The 17479-nt window shown below is 41.1% G+C and overlaps 1 protein-coding gene across 1 annotated transcript in view; it reads left to right on the top strand.

Annotated features, from left to right (window-relative positions):
- Positions 1–17479, top strand: part of Pop1 (POP1 ribonuclease P/MRP subunit) — a 76888-nt gene that overhangs the window by 2461 nt on the left and 56948 nt on the right. The window lies entirely within an intron of this gene.

The raw sequence follows: 17479 nt of genomic DNA, 5'->3' as shown, positions 1-17479 counted from the left end.
TTAGGGTAGGGCGTGGATAAGACCATTGGTCTGGATTGGTTAGGGTAGGGGTCGACAAGACCATTGGTCTGGATAAGGTAGGGTAGGACCTGGACAAGACCAGTGATTTGGGGACAAGCAAAGTGGGGCCTGGGGGATAAGCCCTCATGTTAGAGCCGTGAAGCAGCCTTAGGCCTCTAGTTTCTCCTGTGGAAACGCCATTGGTCTGCACTGGTTAGGGTAGGGTTAGGGTGATAGTAGCGCATTCTATGTGGGCTAGAAAATTGAAGTAGAACAATCATACTTTGTTTTTCATAATTGAGATTGATGTGAGGCAATTACGGTGCATTTTATAGGGTCAAGTGGTGGTAAGCTGAATTACAACTTTTTTCTGTACTTTTTCAAAACACACATTGTCCCATGGCAATAACAGCTCATTCTATTTGGCCTGGGGCGATAGCAGAGCATTGTATGTTCAATTCAACATGTTAATACAATCTAAGTATTACGATTGACGGAAATTATGTCACATCCAAATTAACGTTGGCCAATAGGAATGGAAGCAGCTACTTCAGCCATGAGCAGTGGTGAGTGGTGCTCTTTATTAGGTTAGAAAAGTAAATGTACTGCTGGGGGTGGGATGATGGGTTCCAGGACATCGCAATGAACACATCTCTCCTCTAAAAGAAATTCCAAGTAAGATCTGCATAAATTCTACTTCCCTGCTACTTCCCTGCGCGGGCCGTATTTTTACCAAATATAATAAGAGAACAGATAAAGGATGCCATAAGTAGTATCATGCTGGACTTAAACTCCCAGTCATTGAATGAGATCACCGAGAAGTGGGAAGTCTGTGACAAGATTTTTGGTGATAACAAAAACGCTGTGCTATGCAGTGGGACATGCCAGGGATGGCATCATTTTTAATGTGTTCAAATTGTCAAATAAAGAGGTCTGAATTTTTCTGGATCTGCTGCAATGGTGAACAACAAGAATCCACACTGTGTAAAGCAGAAAAAGTTCTACAATGAGAACTGGAAGATATGAGAAGTAAAATTTTTTTTTTTAAATTAATGAAATGGCTGAAGCATTGGAAAGAATAGTAAAAGAATGCCAGAAGAGTAAGAAACTTTGAGGCTCTGTAATTGCCAGATGTGGTCTGATGAAGCAAGTAGAGCAAACGACCATAAAAGACAGAGTGCCACATCAAGAGGAAACCAAGGTCAATATCGAGAAAGCACCAAATCATCTCAAAAATTGAAATGAAACTCTGAAGGCAGGGAACATTTTTTTTTTTTTTTTTTCAGGAAATAATGATGAAAAGAGAAATCAAGAAAGCTTTGGAGTAGTTCTATACCGAAAATGGAGCAGATGAAATGGAACCATCACCAGTACCAAAGAACTGGAAGAAAACAACTTGAGATCAGGGGACTGAAAGGCTTGGCTACATCCTTCGTCAAAAAATAACCTGCCTACTCTTACATCTACAAAGATGTGGCACTGCACGGAACATAGTGCGATGAACTTGAAACAGCTGGCCAAAATAAGGCCTTAAGAAGAGCCATACCTTTCAATGAAAATTACATGGTTAGATCATCCAGATGCCCATTTCAAAGGTGTAAAGGTCAGAAGATACAGTTTCTGAATCCAAAGAGCAGGAGCTATGCCATAATATTACAGAATCTTGGGACACAAACCTGGCAACAAACTTGGACATGCTCTTATATGGAATTTTGAGGATTTCAAGGCACTCTACTTCATTACAGAAACAATATGAGATAGTCGTAGCTACAGGAACATTTTAAACTGAGAATATTACTGTACCTGGTATGTATTGTAAACATGCTTGACCATCCCAAAAGAAAGAGAAAGACCCAAAGGAGGAGTTTGGTTCTTTTACAGTCAGAATGTAGGTACACCAAAAAGCATCTGCATCGAGGCAAACATGATACTCATTAGGACACACAAGACATCTATAATAAGACTATATATAATCTAAATCACAGATGGTGTGGTAGAGCAGGTGGTGAATGCCATCACAAAAGTAAGAGGTGACCTGAACATTATCATAGGAGACCAGAACTTCAGGATTGATAAGATGGACCAGAAAACTGAGTTAATTCCTGAATTACTATGGGATTAAGGGTATTAACTGGTAAAGAAACCAGAGGATGTGAGATACATTGCTCCAAACGGCAGGAGAACCATAGACCTGTTTTATGTCAGGGGAAAAGATATAATAGCTCTTAGGCACAAGGTACTGCATTCACATCCAGTTGCCACCCTTAGAAAACACTTGCCCTTAGCTATCTGCATTTGAATGTCAGGGCATAAGCAAAATCATAAACTTCAAGGGTTCTAAACTAGTATACCTTGCAAGAGGGAAAGAACTGGAAAAAGTGCTGCTCCTGATTGAGAAAGGCCCAGCACTTGATGCAATAATGGGCCATATAAGGAATGCCTAACTGCCAAAGAGACCAAGAATAGCCAAGTCATGGTTCGACAGTGACTGCTGCTGCCTATGAAAGGAATCCCTAGAGCTACTACACATAGCCCTTGGCATAAATGAACAAGAAGACCTTGCAGCATATGCACAGTAAAGACAAGCATATAAAAAACTCCTCCACAATAAGAACTTTTCTTAAGAGCAAGCAAAGCTGCAAGCAGAAGGAGTACTGAAAGATCTATATGTAGCCCACAAGGGATAAGTGGCACATCACAGTAGCGTAGCCAGGATTTCAGTTTGGTGGGGCCCATTTATTTTGATAGGTGACCAAACTTCCAGAGTTTAGGTGGTATAGAATACCTAAAAAGGAAATGAGTGTCCTTGGATCCAAGTAAGAGTGGTGGATTCATGCGGATTCCAGAAGCTAATAGTGATCATCATCATCATCATCATCATCATCATCTTCTTCTTCTTTCGTTTTTCCTACATCTGTGGGGTCACGGGTGCAAACTGTGTTGCACATGTGAATTTGGCCCTGTTTTACGGCCGGATGCTCTTCCCGACGCCAATCCTATGTGGAGCGATGTAATCACTGTTGTGTGTTTCTTCGGTACTTGGTAGTGTAGTATGTTGTCTGAATATGAAGAGGAAAATGTTGGGACAAACACCAAGTCCCCAAGCCAGAATATAAATACGGTAATTTTATTATAATAATGTACATGTGATAAGCTATAAAGAAGTGACATTTTATACGATTAATGCGGCAAAGAAACACACACATACACGTCGAATAAAGGTTTCTCGCCCTTCTCCATGGCTAGATGTTGAAACCAAGAGAATGATGGCCCACCGTGACTCGTTATTTCGACATTATAAACAAACCTTAGATAACACAGACTTCGAATCTTACTGCATCTTAAGATATCGCACAAAGCAGTTAATCAGAAATTTTTAAAAATGTGCATATTTCCGGAATTTAGCTAACAACTTTAATTCCAGTCGCGCATGGGACCAATTTAGAGCTCTGGGAATAGGAAAACATCAACAGAGCCAGACAACTCCTGCCATTCTACTTGACGAACTGAACGATTACTCTAGTAGAATAAATATTCAACCTACCCCAATTAACCGCACCGAATCACCGCCCTCCCCTCCAGCCAATCCACCATTCACATTTCACAGTGTCACAGAAAATCAGGTTAAAAAGGCTTTGTACTCGATTAAATCGAAGGCCACGCGTGTAGATGATAATCCTATTACTTTTATACATAACATTATTGGTGCTGTCCTGCCTATACTGACGCACATACTGAACTACTGTTTACTAAAAGGAATTTTCCTTACTGTCTGGAAAACAGACAGTATTGAATATTACACTGGTACCTAAGAGTTTAGACCCACAATCTCTCTCTGACATTCGTCATGTGTTCATACTCCCTGCGCTTTCTAAAGCCTTTGAACGTTTAGTATATGAGCAAGTTCTGGAATACCTAAATAAAAATGCTCCTTTGAACCCTTTGCAATCTGGATTTAAAAAGGGTCACAGTACCGCGACAGCACTTTTGAAGGTAAGAAGAAACGCTGTAGAGAAACGACTGCTCACTAAACTTATAATTCTTGACTTCAGTAGCACCTTTGACACTATAGAAATTCCGATTATGATCAAGTAAATGGAACTGCTAAATTTCGACCTGGCTGCGCTTAAGTTTCTTAGTTATTATTTGAGTAACCATCAACAGCGTGTAACAGTAAACGACAAGGCCTCTAAATGGAAAATGAAACTTAGTGGTGCCCCGCAGAGCAGTATTCTAGGGCCCTTACTTTTCTGTATTTATATCAATGACATACCATCCGTAACAGGAAATAACATATCGACACTGCAAGACAAGATATTAACAATGACCTCTGATGGCTCAGTATATATTCACAACGAAATTCTCTTATACTAAACTCCACAAAATTTCAGGCAATCATAATTGGACCACGAAAATTACTGAGCTGCTCAAACAATGTCGCAATCCCGCCTATCCTACTGAATGGGAACATTATTCCCCACAGTAAACTGGTTAAAAATCTTGGCTTAATTATGAATGAAACACTTGATTGTTCTGGTCACACGAAAGAAATACGTAAAAAAGACTTTTGGAGTGCTTCACCCTCTTAAACGGCAGAGGGATATATTTCCATTTGAGCTAAAGGCAAAACTAATAAAGACACTCATTCTCCCTATTCTTGATTACTGTTACGTTGTATTAGTTGATATGACGAGAGAAGAAACACTTAAACTTCAACGAGCACTGAATTCCTGCCTGAGATTTATTTACAACATCGGGTACGATGTTCATACCACCCCATACTATCAGGCTGTCTCATGGCTGAAGCCTGATAAACGTCGGCAGCTACACACTTTAACGATGGTGTTTACGAGTGTTAGCTGAAAGTCAGCCACTGTATATTTCTTCTAAATTTACCTTTTTATCATCATTTCACTACTTAACTACACGTTCTAGATCCTATCATTCTATTCCACTGCACCACACAAATACAATTAATAGATTATTTGTAGTGATCGGCGTCACATTATGGAATTCCCTGTCAGCTCAGGTCAGAGAAACTAGCTGTTTATTAAGATTTAAGGTCACCTGCCGAGACGTCCGACTCGTTGGCTGAATGGTCAGCGTACTGGCCTTCGGTTCAGAGGGTCCCGGGTTCGATTCCCGGCTGGGTCGGGGATTTTAACCTTCATTGGTTAATTCCAATGGCCCAGGGGCTGGGTATTTGTGCTGTCCCCACATCCCTGCAACTCACACACACCACATAACACTATCCTCCACCACAATAACACGCAGTTACCTACACATGGCAGATGCCGCCCACCCTCGTCGGAGGGTCTGCCTTACAAGGGCTGCACTCGGCTAGAAATAGCCACACGAAATTAAATTAAACCTGCCGAGACTACCTGCTGAGGACAGCTGACTGAATGGTTGACATGTGAATGTGTGCGTGCCTGAGGATGTCTTTTTTAAGAGTTTTTAATACTGAAATGAAATGGCGTATGGCTTTTAGTGCCAGGAGTGTCCGAGGTCATGTTAGGCTCGCCAGGTGCAGGTATTTTTATTTGACACCAGTAGGCAACCTGTGCGTCGGGATGAGAATGTAATGATGATGAAGACGACACATACACTCCGCCCCCGTGCTAGCGAAATTAACCAATGATGGTTAAAATTCCCGACCCTGCTGGGAATCTAACTCAGGACCCCTGTGACCAAAGGCCAACTCGCTAACCATTTAGCCATGCAGCCGCACTTTTCAATATTAATTAGTTTTAATATTAATTTAGTTAGTAATGTATTTAAATTTATTTTTAAAACTATTAATTTATGTAGTTTTAACTGTTTTACGTATCTCAGTATTTTATTTAAGATTTTGATTAGTATGTGGTTAAGTATACGAGAGGGCCTCGAGCCCTACCTTCGCCACTGTAAAAAAGGCACTAATAAATAAATAAATATAGAATGTAAGGGGTATGTGTATAGATATTTTGTTAGTTGGTAAAGAAAAATATATGTCACAACATATGCTTGGGAGTGTTTACCTTGTCCTATTAGTTTCCCTAGTGGTTAGGGCAGCGCAGTTGTGAGCTTGCATCCGGGAGTCAGTGGATTCGAACCCTTCTGTCGGCAGCCCTGAAAATGGTTTCCCGTGGTTTCCCATTTTCACACCAGGCAAATGCTGGGGCTGTACGTTAATTAAGGCCACGACCGCTTCATTCCCACTCCTACGCCTTTCCTATCCCACCGTCACCATAAGGCCTATTAGTGTCGTTGCGACGTAAAGCAAATTGTTAATTCGTTTCCCTCGCAAGCCTGGGGTGCAGAATATAGTAGCATTAAGTTCAGTTTTATGACGCTAATATTCGTATGTATGATTTTTATTAACGTGCCAGAAACCAACGACATGGAGCTGTTGCCATTTCAACACCGTTTTGAAGACCACCGACCAAAGTCGGGATTTGAACCTGCGAGCTCGGACTCGGACGGAAAGCGACTCAACCAACTGAACCACATAAAAAGGAGGCGTTTGTGATTATTGTTATAAATAGATTCAGTTAGTATGTTTACACAGGTTTTATGAAGAGCATTTATTAAAGCGTACGTTTTCCAACTGTCCTAAATGCACGAGACTGGACGGAAGAACAAGCTGGAAGCTAAAGAGCCTTGCAGGGGTGTCGCTTCCTTCTCGGTACACTTTTCCAAACCAAACTCCATGGCGAAACAGCCCCGAAGGGCCATCGCCTACCAAGCGACCGCTGTTCAGCCCGAAGTCCTGCAAATTATGAGGTGTCCTGTGGTCAGCACGACGAATCCTCTCCGCCGTTATTCTAGGCTTTCTAGACCGGGGCCGTTATCTCACCGTCAGATAGCTCCTCAATTATAAGCTCGTGGGCTGAGTGTACCTCGAACCAGTCCTCAGATCCAGGTAAAAACCCTGACCTGGCCGGGAATCGAACCCGGGGCCTCCGGTAAGAGGCAGGCAAACTACCCCTACACCGCGGGGTCGGCTTGTTACTTTTAGGTCATCTTATTTTAGAATTAGACTTAAGGTATCCTGCATTCGATGCCCGCCACTGACAAAGTTAAGAAAGGCATGGGATCGGGAAGATACAGCCTTGTTTGTGGGTGCAATAGAGTTGGCCATGAGTCTCCCGTGATCGAAATATCTACGACCTGGCAGGTAGTCACCTTCACGGGGCATAGTACCAAAGTGGTTCTTTTTTTTTTTTTTTAGAAGAAAAATTTAATGAAGATTCTACTTCCTCACAAATGAAGAACGATATTATCAATTTTACGAACAGTTTCAATAATGCAGCCGGTTTAGAGTACAGAAGCTATGATTTCGAATGTTGGATATAATTACATGGTAACAACCAAAACCATCAATATCTACAGAAGATCCGTCACCGCACTCGGTAGGACCGGCTTTCTTTTCATATCCACCGGGCGAGTTGGCCGTGCGGTTAAGAGCGCACAGCTGTGTGCTTGCATCCGCTTCGAACCCCACTGTCGGTAGCCCTAAAGATGGTTTTCGGTGGTTTCCCATTTTCACACCTTAATGACAGCTGATGGCGGAGCTGTTGAGGATCCAACCAGTCTTAGGACTGAAGACTAAACATACAACATACAATTAAGGCTACGGCCGCTTCCTTCCCACACCTAACCCTTTACTTTCCCATCGTTGCCATAAGACCTACGGTGCGACGTAAAGCAAATTCTAAATACAAAATAAAACATCTTTTCACAACCCCTTCCATGGAAAGGTTGTATCCACGCTACTGGCCTAAACTTGGCCACTGATATTATTTCGTGGGTACGCCACTGCATCCTCTCACCATTTAAGGTACAAGGTAAGCCCGAAGAATGGTTGATACTCAAAATACACCATCATAAATGATGCGGTTATTACTCAAAAGTACTAAAGAAAGGTAAGGCATGCGACCTAGTGTTTTAAGCAGAATCTGTATCAATAGAACGTGACTTCCCATTTTAAAAATGTTTCATGCATCGACTGCGACTCAAGCCTCGGCCGTCTTGATGAGAAGATAGAACCATTGGAACTGAGTTATCACGTCCGCTAATTACAAGATAGTTACAAGCACTTTTGATGGTGCCATTTGAAGTTCCAATCAGTCCCCGGGCATTTGACAAAATATATGGACCTACCTATAGAACTAAGGTACGCATCTGCGATCTGTCTTGCTATTAGAATTTTAAAAAAATCATAACTTACCGAGGATGCACATTATTTTGCCCTTAGTGACAAATAAAGTTATTATATGGCACAAAATGAGAAACTAACGTGCAGATCACAATCCTGTCACAGTCTTCCGAACGCTGCAACTTAAACACAGCACATCTTTCAACCACGGTACAACCCCAGTTTCCTGGAACTGATCTTCAAAAGCTGACACGATGTTGTTCAACTGTTTCTGGCTGTGGACCCCGTTATCTCGGTGGTCACGTTCCGGCCCCCTACTGAGTAATCCCTGGCTAATTGCCCCTTTCCTCATCTTTTGGCATTTGTCAACACATTCCCAATACTGAGGCCTCTACAGTGAAATATCCTCGCGCATCACAATCCTAAGTGCCTTTTTTCATTCAAGCAGTACAAATATGGAGAATTATGAATGGCCATATTGAGCCCTGCTAGTAGATTCTTTGTCGCTACGTTAATTCGTAATTTAGGCGTAAGTTTTAAGTTGTTTGTATCGTACGTAAAACAACGGCTGATCCTCGCTCTAGTTTCAGGAGACATTTTGGGGGGGGGGGGGGCCCGGCCCCAGTGGGCCCCCCCCTTGGCTATGCCAGTGGAACATCACATGGTAGAAATCCATATCACAGTATGGGAAATGAATCTCTGACAGATTAAAAAAGTGAAAATGTTGAAAACACTTTAGAGAAAGTGACACAAATGAGCTAGGCAAGGTAGACATGAGCTTGATAAAACAGCTATCATAAAAGACTTAAAAAAAAGTGGCAGTTTCGAATGGGATATAGGCCTATAATGAAAACCTTAAGGATGTATGGACTCTACTGCTCAACACTTGCATCTTGACTGCCAAAATACCAGAAGGATTGAGACATTTGAACATTAAAGTATTGTATATAAAGGGAGGGAGAACAAGGAAGATCCTAACTCATGCTTTTCTTGTTTTTTGCATCTTTTATGACAGCTGCCATCTGTCTTGCCTGGCTCATTTGTGTCACTTTCTCTTATCTCTGACGTGTTTTCATATCCATCTCAAACTGGAAAATAACATACACAATGTTTATTCCAAGATTCTGACAGAAAAACTGGTTGAGTGAGCAGAGACAAAAATACCCAAAATACAGTTTGGATCCATGAAGGGCAGAGGAATTGTAAATGCCATAAAAGATCTCGTGGACACCATTTGATAAGTATTAATACTACTGAAAGGAAAATTCATTGCAGTCTTCATCGACTTCACCAAGGCGTTCAACTCAATACACTGACCCACACTAATGCTGAAACTGGACAATATACTTGGAAAGGACAATCCACTGACACTAATAATTAAAGGGAGGATTTTAATGACATGTCATATTTTTGCTTGAAAAGTCATATTTTGGACAAATTTAAGATATTGGTCATAATTCTGCTTGATGCGCAATAAAGTCATATCTCCTGTCATATTCTAAGGGTTTTCATATTGAGTGAATTTTTGTGGCAAGCTATTCAGCGAGGGAATCTTGCTGTAATAGTTAGGAAGTCTATTTGTGGACTAAATATTACTCTGTATGCAGGAATGGGCAGGTAGCAGGTAACTGGAATTATGAACAAGGGATCTTCTTGGAATTTCCTAATGAGGAGCACAAAGTGATTGACAATACTCAGGTGAAAGGTGTCCTGAGGTACATAGTAGGTAATGAACTGGTATTGAACTATTTCCTAGAAAATAGAGGACTGTCTGGCTTGTTGTTTTAAGACCACTTCTTCAGTGTAGTTACAACATGCCTAAACCAAAGAGTTCAGAGAGTGTGAAATTAAGGCAGTTTGTTAAGGAATTCTGAGAGCAGAATTTTATATTGTAAACTGTGTGAAGTGAAGGTATGTGCTCAAAAACATTTTAATGTGCAATAATACTGTGCTACAAACAAACATCAGAAGTGCTTAATAAAATCTTCCGCGGCAGAGAATAGGCAGCGTTTGCTTTTTGGAAGGGCCTCATGTGCAGCTACTGCTCCTTCAGAAAACAGATCGGAATTCTGTAAGGGTCTCTGCAGGATGATGGTTACTTCAAATATTTGCTTGAAAAAACTGAACAGTATCAGCTTCAGAGAAGTATATCAGTCAAGCTATTCCCAGTGAATCAACTTTGAGAAAATGTTATATATCTCTATGAAGATGTTTTGAAGAAGATAAAATCAGAAGTTCTCAACCACAAGATGTGGATTTCATTGGATGAAACAACTGACGTAAAAGACAGGTATGTAGCTAACGTAATTATTGGCATTCTGAAAGATGACAAGCCCAGTAATGTGTTTCTCCTGATGTGTGTGGTTTTAGAGAAAGTAAATCATTCCTCCATTGCAGTGCTGTTTTATGATGCTATGAACTTATTGTAGCCAGATGGGGTAAAAATAAACAACATACCACTTCTTTTTGCTAGTGGTTTTACGTTGCACCGACACAGATAGGTCTTATGGCGACGATGGGATAGGATTGGCCTAGGAGTTGGAAGGAAGCGGCTGTGGCCTTAATTAAGGTACTGTCCCAGCATTTGCCTGGTGTGAAAATGGGAAACCATGGAAAACCTTCTTCAGGGCTGCTGACAATGGGATTCAAACCCACTATCTCCCGGATGCAAGCTCACTAGATACTAGAGATAGGAAGTTCATATTCAGAGGACATGTGCATTGGTATGTTCAGAAGAAATGATTAGCATATGAATCATGTTGGCCCTCAGGTTCAAGGTCCACATCGATATCTCGGCGTACCACCACTGACTGGTGAAATGTGCCTGCAGCTCTTGTTGTCGCTATAAACCAAAGGTAATGGATCAGTGTTACTTGAGCAGACGTGTGCGAGAACCGTACCATCAAATTTGTGAGTTTGAAAGATGGCGCATTATTGGCATGAGAGAACGTGATGCATCCATCCAGGAAATTGCTGCTTGTTTGGGACAAAGTGTGTCGGCAGTGCAATGGGTGTGTACAGAATGGTTCACAGAAGGTCATAGAACACGACGAGATGAGTCTGATCTTACCACCATCCCCACCCCAACGCCCCCGAGGAAATCGACACCTCAACCGAATGATATTGCAGGACAGATCTGCGTCCTGCTCGGTTCTGGTGCAAAAGTGGAAAAGTGTAACACATCATACAAAATCAGGAGTGACAGTCCGTCGCCGTTTATTACAGTCTGAGTTACTGCACGTCGTCCACTTCTCCGCCTACCTTTGACTAATGTGCATAAACATGCTAGACTGCAGTGGCGTATGGAACGACATCACTGGGAACAGGAATGGCAGCAGATAGTGTTCTCGGACGAATCCAGGTTCTGTTTGTTTGAAAATGATGGCCGCATTTTGGTTCGCCGCAGACGGGGGAGAGGCATTACATTGACTGCATTTGCACAAGACATACAGCACCAACTCAAGGCCTTATGGTGTGGAGTGCGATTGGGTACACTGTGACCAGTTTGACCTATGTGAATGACATCCTGCGACCCGAAGCCATACCCTTCCTGCACGACACCCTAGACACCATATTTCATCAGGACAAGGAACAACCCCATGTTGCTGCACAAACACGTGCCTTCCTGTTGTCACAGAATGTCAGACTGTTGCCCTGGTCCGCCCAATCACCGGACTTGTCGCCATTCGAAATTGTGTGGGATATGGTGAAACGACGGGTGCGGCGCTGTGACCCAATGCCAACGACCAAAGATGAACTGTGGAACGAGGTGAATGCGGCATGGATGGTTATACCCCAGGATGCCGTTTGCACATTATATGCATCGATGCCATCACACATGGAACAAGTTATCAGTGTCCATGGAGGACCCAGTGCCTACTAGGCAACAGGACACATGCTGAACCTTGGTGACTGAAATGCTAATTGTTTCTGCAGAACTGCACCCCTACTCTGTGTGAACCTGTAAATTCCACAACGAATACTATATGTTATTGTGTTAGACCAGCCCCATGTTATTCTTCTCGCATGTCCACGGCAGATCTGGGCACGATGAGCACCGAGGAATAAATAGCCGGAAAAACACAATACCTACACTGGCAGAAAGACAACCAAAAATGAAAAAAAAAAAAAATTTTAATCAGTGGAAGCTCAAATCAACCAGAGGTAACGGGGCGATACATAAATAAATACTTACCTATGTTCACTTGGACCGGGTCGAAAATGACTAGAGATGAAGTCATGAACTGAACTCGAGCTTCTTAAATTAATAGGGTGAAATTTAAAAGGCTACCCCCCCCCCATTCCAACAATAATAACACTGATTAAAAAAACAAAGGGTTTATTAAATAAATCAATATAATAGATGGCCACACGAAAATCGAAAAGAGATAAAATAAAAAATGGAAAACAGGCCCAGGTGGAAACAATACACAATTCACTATCCTCATAGCATCGCGCCTCCTCATAACTTGAATCAGCCAGCAGGTTCAATCACACATAGAATACAATTAATTAGAAAATTATAAAAGAAATTGTTACCTGGGAACAAAATACAATGAATGTGTGACTTATAGCTCAACCCAAAGTAGTAAATTATTACTTATTTCCATATCAACAGGACGAGTCTTTAACGGTCATGATACACGGCCATTCGATGGGATGCCACTCAACAATGGTTTCCAACGAACACAAAAAAAAAAAAGATCAAATATGACTGAACCAAAGACCAAGAAAAGAAGGCGCACGCAGGCATGGTGCCCGGGACCAGAGATAAACAAAGCATAACAGAGGGAAAATATATGCACACCAGAAAAAAAAAAAAAAAAGCCAGGGGCCCCAAAAGCAAAAATAAGCATAAACGACACAACTAGGCAATATGATATGCATCATACATACCTCACATTCGAACACTCGCACAATAGGTTAAGGGGTCCAAGAAATAGCGAATGCATAAAATATAACAATAGTTCAAAGGACCCAAATATAGAATCACGGTTCATAAATATAAATATTCGAAGCCAAACCCACACAAAATCAGAGCCCCAATTCACATCATCAATACGTCTCTCATATATAATTCAAATGCCAAAACAGCACAAACCATCCATGTACAGGCCCTTCCGATACACAACAACATAGTGGAGACATTGGAGAGAAATTTGGTACATGAATAATAATAATAATAATAATAATAATAATAATAATAATAATAATAATAATAATAATAATAATAATAATAATACAGAGACTTCCATCCATGAACTGTAGAATAAAATTGACATAAATTATACCCAAGGTATAACAGAGCTCATTCACGCAATACAGACACTCAATTATAGTAAGACGCAAATCAATGTACCGAACTGTGACACAAAGAAAAACATAGCTGATATGAATAACATTATATGGGCAACAAGAAAGAGCAAAACGGGCCACCAAATAAATAAATAAATAAATAAATAAATACCCACGGAGAGCAAGAAATAGTGGCCATCCACAATGCCACGAGGCGATAAAAATAGACATGATCCATGAGACCAACTACCAAAAACAGAATGAAAAATTAAAATAAAAGGTAGTTACATTACCTTAATCAGGCCATACATATACAGTATGTGCAAAGGCACGTTGGACACCTCTGAGGCAAAAAGCATATTCTTAAAGCGTTTAACAATGTGTCGCTCACCATAACCCTTCACCAGGAATGAAGACTTAGTGGAAGAGTCATGGAGAAAACTAGATAGACAAGATCAGGAACAAACGTCATAAAGTCACAGGACAACAAAGGCGACATCTGTGATCTCCTTGGGCTAAGTTTGCGTGTACAATAAATTTCAAAGAGTCGGCCATGATACCGAAATCAATGAGTACACAAGTAGTTCATAGGTAAACCGAACTAGATAAAGGCAGAAGTGACCAAGATATGGCACAGAACATACTAATGAACATGTCCTGTGAATATGAACTTCCTATCTCTAGTCTATCAAGGTGTTCTGTTTTAATGAACATGAGTGTATTTTATCCGAAAGTGGTCCACGTAACGTGCCATGTCCATGCTTTGCATAGAGTGGCCGAAGAGATTCGGATCAACTACCCTGAAGTAGATAAGTTAATTTGCAAATGGCAAGAAAACATTCCTGAAGGCAGCCTGTCCTTACTCGTTGGGGAACTTGGCTCAGTGCCGTTCAATATTACTGTAACAATTATGATTCCTTCAAGATGTTTGTTCAGGAATTTGATCCTTGCAAATCATCTGTCAGGATTGTGCAAAATTTGTTTACGTTTGCCAGCTTGGTTGGAAATTTGGCATTCATATCATCGAATTTCGGTGTGACACCAAGAGCAATCACTCGTCTTGAAATTGTGGCTATTCCATTAAGTGATACATTGGATATTGTGAAGAACATTGAGTGTGATTTAAAGAAAGGGAAGGGTGAAGGGCTGAAAAAATTTCTGAAAAACCGCAAAGAGTTTCTCAAATGAAGGTTATTCTATGCTTTGTAAGATAATTGACATTCTGTGTGGACACCATACAGCATTTGGGGATTTTCAGCAGCAGTTTTCTCTGGAGGACACAACCTTGTTAAAATTTGCCCCCAGGTACAGGAACATTCTGTCTGACTGCTGAAGAGGGTTCGAGATCAACAATTTGAAAATACACACGATCATCCAGTGCAATTTCACTGCTGGACTAGGTCATTTTAATGGAAATTTGCCGCTTCAGAACTAGTTAAATACTTTATCAGTGACACATTGCCAGCTATTTCTTGATTTTTCAGGATACGTGTGCTTCCCTATCTGTAGATAAAAAAGAATATAGTGATTAACAGAAATTGAATATAAAAAATAAAACTGAGAAATGTTTGTTTATAGATCTAAATTAATCAATTATAATGTGAGGTCATATATAACTTGTCTGTTAGTCATTTACTTGTATACAGTGCAATTCAGTAGCCCCTTCCAATATAGTTTGCTGCAGCCTAACTAACGTCCACATGGTTATAGGGGTGTTATTCTCCTATGGTACTAATGTTCAGTGAGCACGTTTTGCACACTATTCTGAACACTAGCAAAATGGTATATCATCCGTTTGCAAAACATGATGCCTTGAAATCATGCAGCAACGTCCTTTTACCATGTAACTATGTTAATGTGTCGTGCCTCGTGACCAGGTGTAACGAAGAGGGGAATCAATGCATAAAACTAGGTAACAGGGCAATAATTAATGTCTTAAACACCAAACCGGATGGTGTATGTACTCTACTCTTGTTGTACTACCAGTGTGCTTCCAGCAGTGTAGCGTAGCGGATGTGGTTAGGTGTTCGCCTAGCAATCGACGGAATGTGCCAGCGGCAGTTCGAATCCTGCATCGTTCAAATATTTTTGCATTGGTATGATGTTTGAATATGTAAATACAGACCCATATTTGCCACATTCAAACAGAAGAATGACGCTGTTTTTCATCTTGTGCCCTGTGCATATTCTGCTGGTTAGGTGTACAGTAATCTCTGCTGTCATTTGGCATGTTTTCCACAGAAGAATACGTTAACGTGCTCCTCATTTCTGGGGAAGCAGGGGGACCACTGTTGCTCATGTCCATAGGTTTAACCTTAAATTATTCTACACATCCCCCAGTTGGTGCTAAGTGAGCAACATCAGAATAAGATGAGACCGAACTGTCGTACACGACCTCTCGGTCAAGGAGAAGAAACATACCTATAGGCCCTTCTCAGGGGCCTCAAGTTCATAACATTGGCCCTTCAATGAAAATATGCCAGGTTAACATCGAGGGCATAAGCAGAGCAAAGTGTGAACACCTAGCAAAGATTCTCAAAGAACACCAGACTCATATCATCCTGCTTCAAGAAACCCACACAGAAAATGATCTCCAACTGCAATCCAGAGGGAGAATTCCAGGATTTAAATTAGTGTCCGCAGTTAATCATGCAAAGTATGGGATTACCACCTATGTGAGGAGCGATATCACCCACTATCAAGTCTTGCCATCCTCCTGAGATAATGAAATATTTACTACCTCATTCAAAGTCTGTGATTTGGCAGTAGTTAACGTATATAAACTTCTTGGAACTCCCTGGCCATCTCCACCAATTCCAACTCTGCAAAATCCAAGTATATTCAAGTACAAAGAGAATGACAGTAAAGGGGAAAAGCTCACTGACTGGATGGAAACTGTAAACCTTAAACTTATCTATGACGCGAAGGATAAGGCTTCCTTCTCTTCTGTACGATGGAACAAAGAATACACCCCGGATCTCTGTTTTGTAATGCAGTCACAACACCCACTCAGCAACATACGACGCACAGTGCTCAACGCATTTCCTCACAATCAACACAGACCAAATAACTTTCCAGTCTGGATTGCTTGTGTCTATCATTCACTCCTGCCCAAAACAGAGATGAAATTTTAAAAAAGCCAATTGGGATTAATTTTTTAAACAGATTGATTCCATCGTGCGATGGATAAGACCTATCCATAGTAACTTCAGCAGATTCATTGCTGTAGTTAAAAGTGCAGCAAAACAATGTATCCCAAGAGGATATCGTAAACAATATATCCCCAGATGGAACGAGGAGAGTGAAAGGCTCTTTAAAGAATTTGAGGCCATTGGTGATCCAGATACAGCTTCTGAACTGTTACAATCCCTAGATGAAAACAGGAAGAGAATTTAGCAAGAAACTGTTAGAGTCCCTAGACTTCACTCACTCCAGCAGGGAAGCTTAGAGCCTGATCAGGAAAATGGACACACCAAACAGCAAAATTAGACCGAAAACAAGCATCAGTCTAGACGACATGGCCAAAGGTTTCAGTTGAAAAGCATCATAGAAGGCACGTAAAGCACCTCTTGAAGGAAAAGAACGTTCGGCTCAATGATCCTCTGAATTCTCTGCCCCATTTCAACTAAAAGGAACTAAGCAGGCCATAGAAAGTCTAAAACCTGGAAAAGCGGCAGGTACTGATGGTGTATATCCAGAGTTCCTTCTTCATCTTGGACCAGCTGCTGCTAAATGGCTTACTAACTTCTTCACAAACATACGAGAGACAGGTAACCTACCTTCACTCTTCAAGAAAACAAAAATAATAGCTGTATGAAAACATCTAAGGACCCAACAAAAGTTGAGAGTTTCCGGCCAATAGCACAGTGTTACAATGAAGCTTCTGGAAAGGCTGATACATAACAGGATTTCTGTGACAATAAATCAGCATATTCCAGTCGAGCAAGCTGGATTTAGACTTGGACGAGGATGTGAAGAACAGGTTTTAAAACTATTTACCCATTTTGAAAATGGATTTGAGAACAAAATGGTAAGCATGGATGT

Source organism: Anabrus simplex, chromosome 1 (genome assembly GCF_040414725.1).
Source record: "Anabrus simplex isolate iqAnaSimp1 chromosome 1, ASM4041472v1, whole genome shotgun sequence".
Classification (NCBI taxonomy): domain Eukaryota; kingdom Metazoa; phylum Arthropoda; class Insecta; order Orthoptera; family Tettigoniidae; genus Anabrus; species Anabrus simplex.
Note: the sequence above shows the minus strand (reverse complement) of the source record. Positions and strands in the feature narration are given on the sequence as shown.